Genomic DNA, 8,886 nt, shown 5'->3' with positions numbered 1-8,886 from the left:
GACAGTTCGGTGGGTAAATAGGACATACATAGAAGCTGAAAATCCCACTGACATGCCTTTTCTCTGCAAATCTCACAAGCTGCCGCAGAAAATCCCAACAAAGCTAAAAGATGATGTCAACATCTCAGGACCTCTAGCTTTGTCACGCCCATGGATGTATTACGAGAACGGTCACGCCCCAACATTAACATACAGGCCACTGACCTGAGACCAGTTCAGAATGTATTTAGTTCTAGTGGATGTCCGACTGATTATGCTGCTCGTGTACTTTGATAGGATTTACAAAGAAGAAAGTTTGGAATATTTTCCAGGATAATGAACCAGGGTCGTCAATGCAGTGTTCCAAGCTGTACAGGGAATGGTGACAGTTCTCATAGTCTTTCTAAGGAAGCAACCACTCAACGGGCTTGGCTGATGTTTCACTATATGGAGTTTCCCTGTGAAGTTCGACACTCAATTATTAATTTGCCAAAGACAGTTTTCTAAACTTTGGACAATTTAAAGCCGGATTTGCTAATCTTCTGTTGCTGTTGTTGAAAAGGGGCTGTTCCAACTGTATGGTCATCACATCCACAAGCTGTAAGTATGATTTCATCGCTAACAGTTACATTAGCAATGCTAACGTATCCTGTAGCCAACATAGGTAGAATGTGTGCAGGCAAAGGGGCTTACGTTTCATTTTCCTAAGTGTAAGTATACGGTAACAATATTACAAAAGTGACTAAGAGACTTTTGTTGTGAGCAGCTCTATGAACTGGCCAGTAACTTTTCAGCCAACTGGACATCTTGACTGAAATTGCGAGGGTACAAGTTGTAAAATATTAATCCATCTGCAAATTAATAATTTATGTTGCTTACAAAAGTAAGCTGCCTCCACAAGGATCCACAGACACAGGCAGTGCACTACGATTTGCACTACTACTCCCCGTGCAAGTTCAAATCCTGCCGACAATGAGAGTGGTAGCAGACCAATGACACATCACATTAAACAAAGTTGCAGATGTACCTTTATGAACTTTTTTGTGTTATCTCAGTGGTACTGGAAACAACCCGTCTCCACCAATGTATCTCTTGGCATTTATTTTCACTCTGTGTTACAAGATTAGCAATGAACGTTGTATAGTCCAGCAGAAAGGGAACAGGTGTGTTACTTTTCGACTATGATTTTTACTATAGCAGTGCAATCATTTTGCCCAGGTTTGATTTCCAGCCACTGCAGTAGCATTTACAGGTTTTAAAGCCATACACAACATTACCATTAAATGTTTCACCCAGGTTTCTTTCTTTCTTTTTTTCTTTTATTCAGTGATATTTCAATTTCCTTGCGGGAGTCATCCCAAAAGGATTAATAAAGATAAGTCTAAGTCTATCTCAGAAAAAAGTCATACAAATCTGAAAATCTTCAGGGGATGTAGCTCAGTGCTAGAGCATGTATGAGGACCTGGCATCTCCAGCAGGTTATGGAGCGTAGTAGTATCGCATCATTGTGACAAAAAGGGAGCTGGGAAAGCTCTCGATCTGCCGGTCAGTTTTCGTTCCTACCCTCACCTACGGTCACAAAGGCTTGGTCATAACCGAAAGAACGAGATCCAGGGAAATGGGTTTCCTTAGGAGGGGGGCTGGCTTCTCCCTTAGAGATAGGCTGAGACACTCAGTCATCCGAGAGGAGCTCGGAGTAGAGCCGCTGCTCCTTCGGTCGAAAGGAGCCACTTGAGGTGGTTCGGGCATCTGGTAAGAATGCCTCCTGGGCACCTGCCTAGGGGAGTTTTCCAGGAACGTCCAGCTGGGAGGAGGCCTCGGGGAAGACCCAGGAGTAGGTGAAGAGATTATATCTCCAACCTGGCCTGGGAACGCCTCGGGATCCCACAGTCTGAGCTAGTTGATGTGGCTCGGGAAAGGGAAGTTTTGCGTCTACCACTGGAGCTGCTGCGCTGCGACCCGAAACCGGATAAGCGGATGAAGAAGGCTGTATTCAGGTACTTGTTTAGTACATTTATTGTATAATGTTCCAGTTTTTATGGGTGTTACTTAGGGCAGGTATCAGCACTTTAGTTTCCATTTTTATGGAATAAATAAACTTGACATGCCATTAGGTTTAATTTTCAGCAGGTTGAGACATTTCACTTCAGACACTTGAAGCATTAGATGCTTTGTTAAACATCAACAGACTTCATACTGACACAAAGAATAAGATTTAACAGAGGATGGTTTCCATCTATCGACCTCTGGGTTATGGGACCAGCACGCTTCCCCTGCGCCACTCTGCTCTGCATATGCTAAGGGGGTGGAAAATCTGTGATTCACATTTTGACAGAAGGCAGCAAACAAGGTTCAACAACTTACGGGTTGCAAAGTTAAACATTTGGTAGACCTTGCCGCTATCTTTTAAGTGAGCATCCTGATTACTCGCACATTAATTATTCAAATGTAACACTGATTGGCTGGTGTTTAAAAAAAAGGGCATTGTGAGTGCAGATATAAACATCAGTAAGGAGTCTACCAAGTTGCCACTTATCATTTTAGTTTGGACACCCAGTGAGGCTTACCGCAATGATTTGGATTGGGTCGACTAGGGTTTTCTGCTGCTCTCGAGGCAGATGGCTGTACTCACTCTGGTTTCTCTTCATAACGCACAAGACTTTCTCCTTTTACCAAACACTTCCTTGGAGGGGAACGCCGATGAGTTGAAACCATTTTTGTTGAGCTTTGCTGTTTGGCCGAGCCTTTTGTACTTTCTTTTGCTTACCTTTGCTTTTACTCATCAGCTCTGTTTTTATTCCACCCAGAAAAGAGATTTTAGACCTGGAATGAGCCATCATTTCCCGTGGAGGATGTTATCTAAAGCATGCAAATTATATGGGTTGTCAGAGGCGGGGGGGATTGTGTTCTACGGATCAAATAGATTAAATAAATTAGAAGAAAAAAAATCTTCGACAGTCAGAGACGCAACAAATGAAAAAGGAGAGCGATGTTCCTCTTATTTCTTTTCAGTTTTTTCTGTTGCGTGCAGTTGAAGCAGCACATGAAAAATTGCCAACATGCTCTAATACAATTTTGATTGCTCCTAATCTGGGTTAATTTAACGTTAAACTGGATTTTAAATTTCAGATAAAGATTGTAACAGCTCCTGCCTTAAGGGCTCGTCCGGGAGTTGAACCCGGGACCTCTCGCACCCGAAGCGAGAATCATACCGCTAGACCAACGAGCCACGTAAAAACATCGTAAGAGAAATTTTCTATCAAGTACATGTGATCAGTCAGTGACTCGAAAGGCAATTGTTAAGTAGTTTGTTTGGCATGTAGTTTTTTTATGGCTCCACTGCCAGATTGAGCTTTCTGACTGTAGTGGACGAAAGAATACTTTTGAAGCAAAACATTTTACCAACATTGGAACTTGAATTTTGGTAAAAAGGAAATGTAGCTTGGATTTGTCACTGACTTGAAAGACTATGGTCAGGTAGATTGTTGTGGGGTCTTTTTATGGCTCCATGGCCCGATTGAGCTTTCCGATATAATTTGATAACAGGAAACGTTTGATACAAAATATTTTTACCAAAACACAAACTTGATTTTTTCAGTAAAAAGTGAAAGTAAAATCGGGGGAAGGGGGAATTTTCAGGCCCAACACAATGCTAATGATATACGCAACAAGCTTAAAATGCTTCCCCTTGTTTAGTTCTGACTCTGGGGACAGAAGGCAGACCTGTCCCAGATGACCTGAGAGGTCTGGGAGGGTCATAGTGTAGTAGCAGATCAGAAATGTATTTTGGCCCTAAACCGTTTAGGGATTTATAAACTAGCAAAAGTACTTTGAAATCAATTCTTTGAGGCACAGGAAGCCAGTGTAAAGACTTCAGAACTGGAGTGATGTGATCTCTTGATCGTGAGTCTCTTGGTCTTAGTGAGGACCCGAGCAGCAGCGTTCTGAATCAGCTGCAGCTGTCTGATTGATTTTTTTAAATTGCCGACATATTTTGGCTTGTTTTTCCAGCCCCTGAGTATGAACAGAAGAGCAGAGTGGTGCAGCGGAAGCGTACTGGGCCCGTAACCCAGCGGTCGATGGATTGAAACCATCCTCTGCTAATAGCAATGCTTTGTATCTTGATGTTTAGAAACATGTGTTTTTAAAGTGCTTGTTTTGCTGTCTATCAGTCAGATTACCACAGGAGGTAATACCTTTTGCAGCTCTTTTAAAGACTCTACCATAATACCTGCTGGAGATGCCAGGTCCTCATACATGTAAAGCATGCGCGCTACCACTGAGCTACATCCCCTGAAGATTTTGAGATTTTTTAGACTTTTTCTGAGAAGGACTTACACGTATCTTTATTAATCCTTTTGGGATGACTCTCACAAAGACATTGAAATATGTTGTGTATGGCTTTAAAACCTGTAAATGACTGGAAATCAAACCTGGGCAAAATGATTGCCCTGCTAAACAACGTTCACTGCAAATCTCGTAACACAGACTAAAAATAATTACCTTGGTGGCTTCCAGTACCTATGAGATAACACAATATTGCTCACAAAGGTACATCTGCAATTTGATATTTTACCAAATTGTGTCATTGGTTTTCTAACACTCTTAAAGCATCTCGTTGTCAGCAGGATTCAAACCTGCGCAGGGAGACCCCAATGGATTTCTAGTCCATCGCCTTAGCATCATCCACTCGGCCACGACAACCTGAAATGCACTGCTTTTCCTGTTTGCTTTCAACGTTCATAAACTTTTCAGTTGGTTACCAGTAGTTACCAGACACGGGCAAATTGCAAATCGTAGTGATCTGCCTGTGTCTGTGGTTCCTTGCGGAGGCAGCTTGATTGATAGATATGCTCCCTTATTTGTACCATAACAGAGATCTATTATTTTATCAAATTGGGTCAGGCAAGTAACCTTTCTGGTTACTTCTTGACAAAAAAAGCAACTGACCACACAACGAAAGACACTGCGATGGCTGGGAATCGAACCCAAGTCAACTGCTTGGCAGGCAGCCATGCTCTCAACCATACCACCATCACTGGGCAGCACAGCTAGTGTCATTAAAGGTTGGATTTTTACTTTTTATTAAATTAAAGCATTAAGCTCAATTTCCAAAAGATGATTTTTTTAATTCCTCTTTTTAGTCAACTTCAGCATGGGTTGCTAAACGCATGCATACCACTTTCTGAATGTATACCAGCATGTCTTTCAAAATGTAGACCAAGTATGTACGTAAAAAAAAGAAACAGAGCTGTATTGACACAGAAAAAAAGAATTTGACAGCAGAAAGCACCATTTTAAGGACACACAGCAGACCTACAATGAAATTGTAATTGCACTGCTTTGAAAATCGTAAGAACCTTCTTCATCACAAACCTGATGGTGCAGTACTTGATCCACATGGATCCACTTGCTGTCCCTCTGGCTGTTCCTCTCTCTGTCCAATTGTATGTTTTCTTCCTCCTCACTCTCTTCTTCATGCTCCTCACCCTCTTCATCATCCTCCTTACCCTCTTCTTCATCTTCCTTACCCTCTGGAATATCCCTCTCTGTGTAAGAGCCCTCACTTTCATCACATGCCCTCTCCCCAAACTCCCAAAACTCCTCTGGCTCTCCCTCTTCTTTCTCTTCAGTCCCTTGATTTGTTTCTCTCACTGCTGTTTTTCTCACTTTTTGTTTACTAGGGCTATATATTGCTTCCTCGTTTCATGATAAATATTAAAAGAAGAAAAAATGTAGAGGTATGCATTACATTTCCCTCCCTACTCAACACGGGCATAAAGACTGTCGATTACTTTAGACAAATGTATTTGTTATCGCAATGCAACTGCAAAGACGGATGAAGTTACGTGCTAACATCAAAAGATTGTATAGACCTAGCAAGGATTCTGACATCCCACATTCTGGGTGGGATAAAAACAAAGCTGATGAGTAAAAGCAAAGGTAAAATCACTGCTGTGATGATTAAAACCTTTCCTTCTAGTGTCAGTCCTCTAAGTTTGAGATCATATTGTCACTGAAAACATGTCTTTGATAGCGGGATCATTCTGAATCCTGTTGTGAAACCTTTGTCTTTCTTGGAGTATATCCACTCTAATACTTTCTTAAAAACGCATATCTTTTGTTATGTTTAGGCCTCGTATCCAAACTACTCTGGCAGATGTAGTAGTATCGATGTAGCCTTGGTAAATAATTAGAAGCTGGTAGATAAATCTCCCCATCGGGGAATCAGACCCCAGTCTTCCGTGTGACAGGCGGAGGCGGTCATCCAAAGTTTCAGTAGTATAGTGGTTTTTAGGTTGGAACAAAGTGCACTTTTGAAATATGCCTTTGAGATACAAGAACTTCTTCACTTGGGACAGCAACTGACTCCCAACCCGATGGGAGCAATCCTGCACTTTCAGACTTGGATATGTTTTCAGTGACGATATGATCACCTACCTCAGGATCCCGGAGCGTTGGAAGACAGCAGGAACGTAAAACAACAACTATGAGGCTAGGAAGTTGAGGTCCAAGTTAATTCAAATCAATTCAATTCAATTTTATTTATTTAGTAGTTGCAAGGTCTACAAAATGTTTAACTTTGCAACCCGTAAGCTGTTGGAGCCTTGGTTGCCACCTTCCATCAAAATGTGAATCACAGATTTTCCAGCCCCTGACTAGAAATTCCAGAGCAGAGTGGCGCAGCGTACGGGTGCTGGGCCCATAACCCAGAGGTCGTTGGATCGAAACCTCTGCTAATTCACATGCTTTGTATCAGCAAGAAATATATTTCCAGTCTGTTGATGTTTAACAAACCATCTGCTTCTGAAATGAGTGCTCTTCTGCTGAAGAGTGAACTTAATGGCATGTGAAGTTTAGTAGTTTCATCCATATAAATGAAAACTACAGTACTCATACCCGCTGTAACACCCATCCAAACTGGAGCATGATACAAAAAATATACTACACTACAGTACATAAATACAAATGGTAAAACATGTACATTTAAAGTGCTTGTTGTGCTGTCTGATTGGCTGAGATTCAAAAGAGAGAGCATACCGCTTAGTTTGTGTCACAGGAGGTCTTAGTCTACCACTACGTTCTATAACCCTACCAGTCAGATTACCACAGGAGGTGGTATCTTTTGCAGCTCTTTTAAAGACTCTACCATAATACCTGCTGGAGATGCCAGGTCCTCATACATGTAAAGCATGCACTCTACCACTGAGCTACCTCCCCTCAAGATTTTCAGATGTTTTTTTTTACTTTTTTCTGAGATAGACTTATCTTTATTAATCCTTTTGGGATGACTCCCGGAAGAAAAATTAATTATCACTGAATATAAGAAACCACAAGAAACCTGGGTAAAATATGTAATGTTAATGTTGTGTATGGCTTTAAAACCTGTAAATGCAACCGCGGTGGCTGGAAATCAAACCTGGGAAAAATGCTTGCACTGCTATGGTATAAATCATAGTTAAAAAGTAACACACCTGTTGCCTTTCTGCTGGACAACACAACGTTTACTGCAAATTTTGTAACAGACTGAAAATAAACGCAAAGAGATACCTTGGTGGAGACTGGTGGCTTCCAGTACCTATGAGGTAACACAGTATTGTTCGTGAAGGCACATCTGCGAGTTTGTGTACTGTGATGTGTCATTGGTGTGTTACCACTCTTAAAGAAGGCCTCTCGTTGTCAACAGGATTTGAACCTGCGCAGGGAAACCGCAATGGATTTCTAGTCCATTGCCATAACCAAAGGAAAGCAAAGGGAAAATCATAGTGCACTGCCTGTGTCTGTGGATCCTCATGGAGGCAGCTTGTTTGATTGATATGCTCCCTATTTGTGCCATAACAGAGATCTAATGTTTTGGGACAACACAATTTTTTTTTTTTTTTTTTTTTAATTAATTTTTTATTTGGAAAGGCAAAATTACAAATTATTTTGTACAATCCAGCTTCCACCACATTGGAAGTATGAGACTGAAAAACATAAGCCCAACCAGGTTTTTTTGTTTTTTTTGTATAATAACTGAACAACCATAACAGAAGAGTGAGTGGGGGGTATGAAGGGTCAGGTCTGAGTTTTCTTATGTTAGGGGAAAAACACAATCAAGAGCGTGAGTTTGCCATAATCCTGAGCCAAAGTACAATACACAGAGAAACAGTACTTGCATGTAATAGACATATTTAGTCCACAGGAATTACTGATTTTATATAGTTTGTCCATTTAGACCAGATCCTGAAGAATAGTTCCCTTCGGCCCTGGACAGAAAAAGATATCTTCTCCAGAATGTAAATCTCCTGTACAATCTCGAACCATTCCTCATTAGTAGGAGCTTCAGGCTTCAACCATTTTTTTAGTGATTGCCTTTTTGCTTGCTGCCAGGAGCACCAACAGCAGTTTTTTATCTTCCAGAGTCCAGTTATCAAGTGAAATGTTTCCTAAGTATAGGGATTCACATTTACATGGGATCCTTTCAGTAAAGATGTTATTCAGGTGGGAACACATTTGTTCCCAAAAACCTTTAATAACCGGACAATCCCAGAAGATGTGATGATGATTTGCCCCGTCTGTTCCACAGAGTCTCCAGCACGTGTCTCCGCTGCCCTGATGTTTTTTCTGAACTGGAGTTACAAAAAAACGAACAGTGTTTTTCCAACAGAACAGCCTCCACGTGTTGGAGCTCGAGGTCATCCAGTGTAATTTGTTAATCTGTTCCCAGACTTCAGTTGAGATTGATAAATTTCCTTCTTTTTCCCATTTGCTTCTTATGTATTTTGTATCACCTTGTTTAGACAATAGGATACCATTGTACAGTAAGTACAGCATGAACCTGACTTTAACAAGGATAGAAGCACATTAAAAAGTCCTGGTTTGGCTGTTTCCCAATTGTCACCTATATTTTGATTGAAATAGGTC

General features: G+C 41.1%; 2 non-coding genes across 2 annotated transcripts; one reads left to right on the top strand and one right to left on the bottom strand.

The window, feature by feature from the left end:
• The first annotated feature begins 2,607 nt into the window (after positions 1-2,607).
• On the top strand, positions 2,608-2,723 carry LOC117941603. The gene has a single exon (XR_004655932.1). It is a non-coding gene; the product is annotated as a U5 spliceosomal RNA (small nuclear RNA).
• Positions 2,724-3,136: 413 nt separating this feature from the next.
• Positions 3,137-3,208, bottom strand: trnap-cgg. Its single transcript has one exon. It is a non-coding gene; the product is annotated as a tRNA-Pro (tRNA).
• Positions 3,209-8,886: the final 5,678 nt, after the last annotated feature.

The sequence above is a fragment of the Etheostoma cragini genome, unplaced genomic scaffold (assembly GCF_013103735.1).
Source record: "Etheostoma cragini isolate CJK2018 unplaced genomic scaffold, CSU_Ecrag_1.0 ScbMSFa_985, whole genome shotgun sequence".
Classification (NCBI taxonomy): domain Eukaryota; kingdom Metazoa; phylum Chordata; class Actinopteri; order Perciformes; family Percidae; genus Etheostoma; species Etheostoma cragini.
This window is presented reverse-complemented; position numbering and strand designations above follow the sequence as displayed.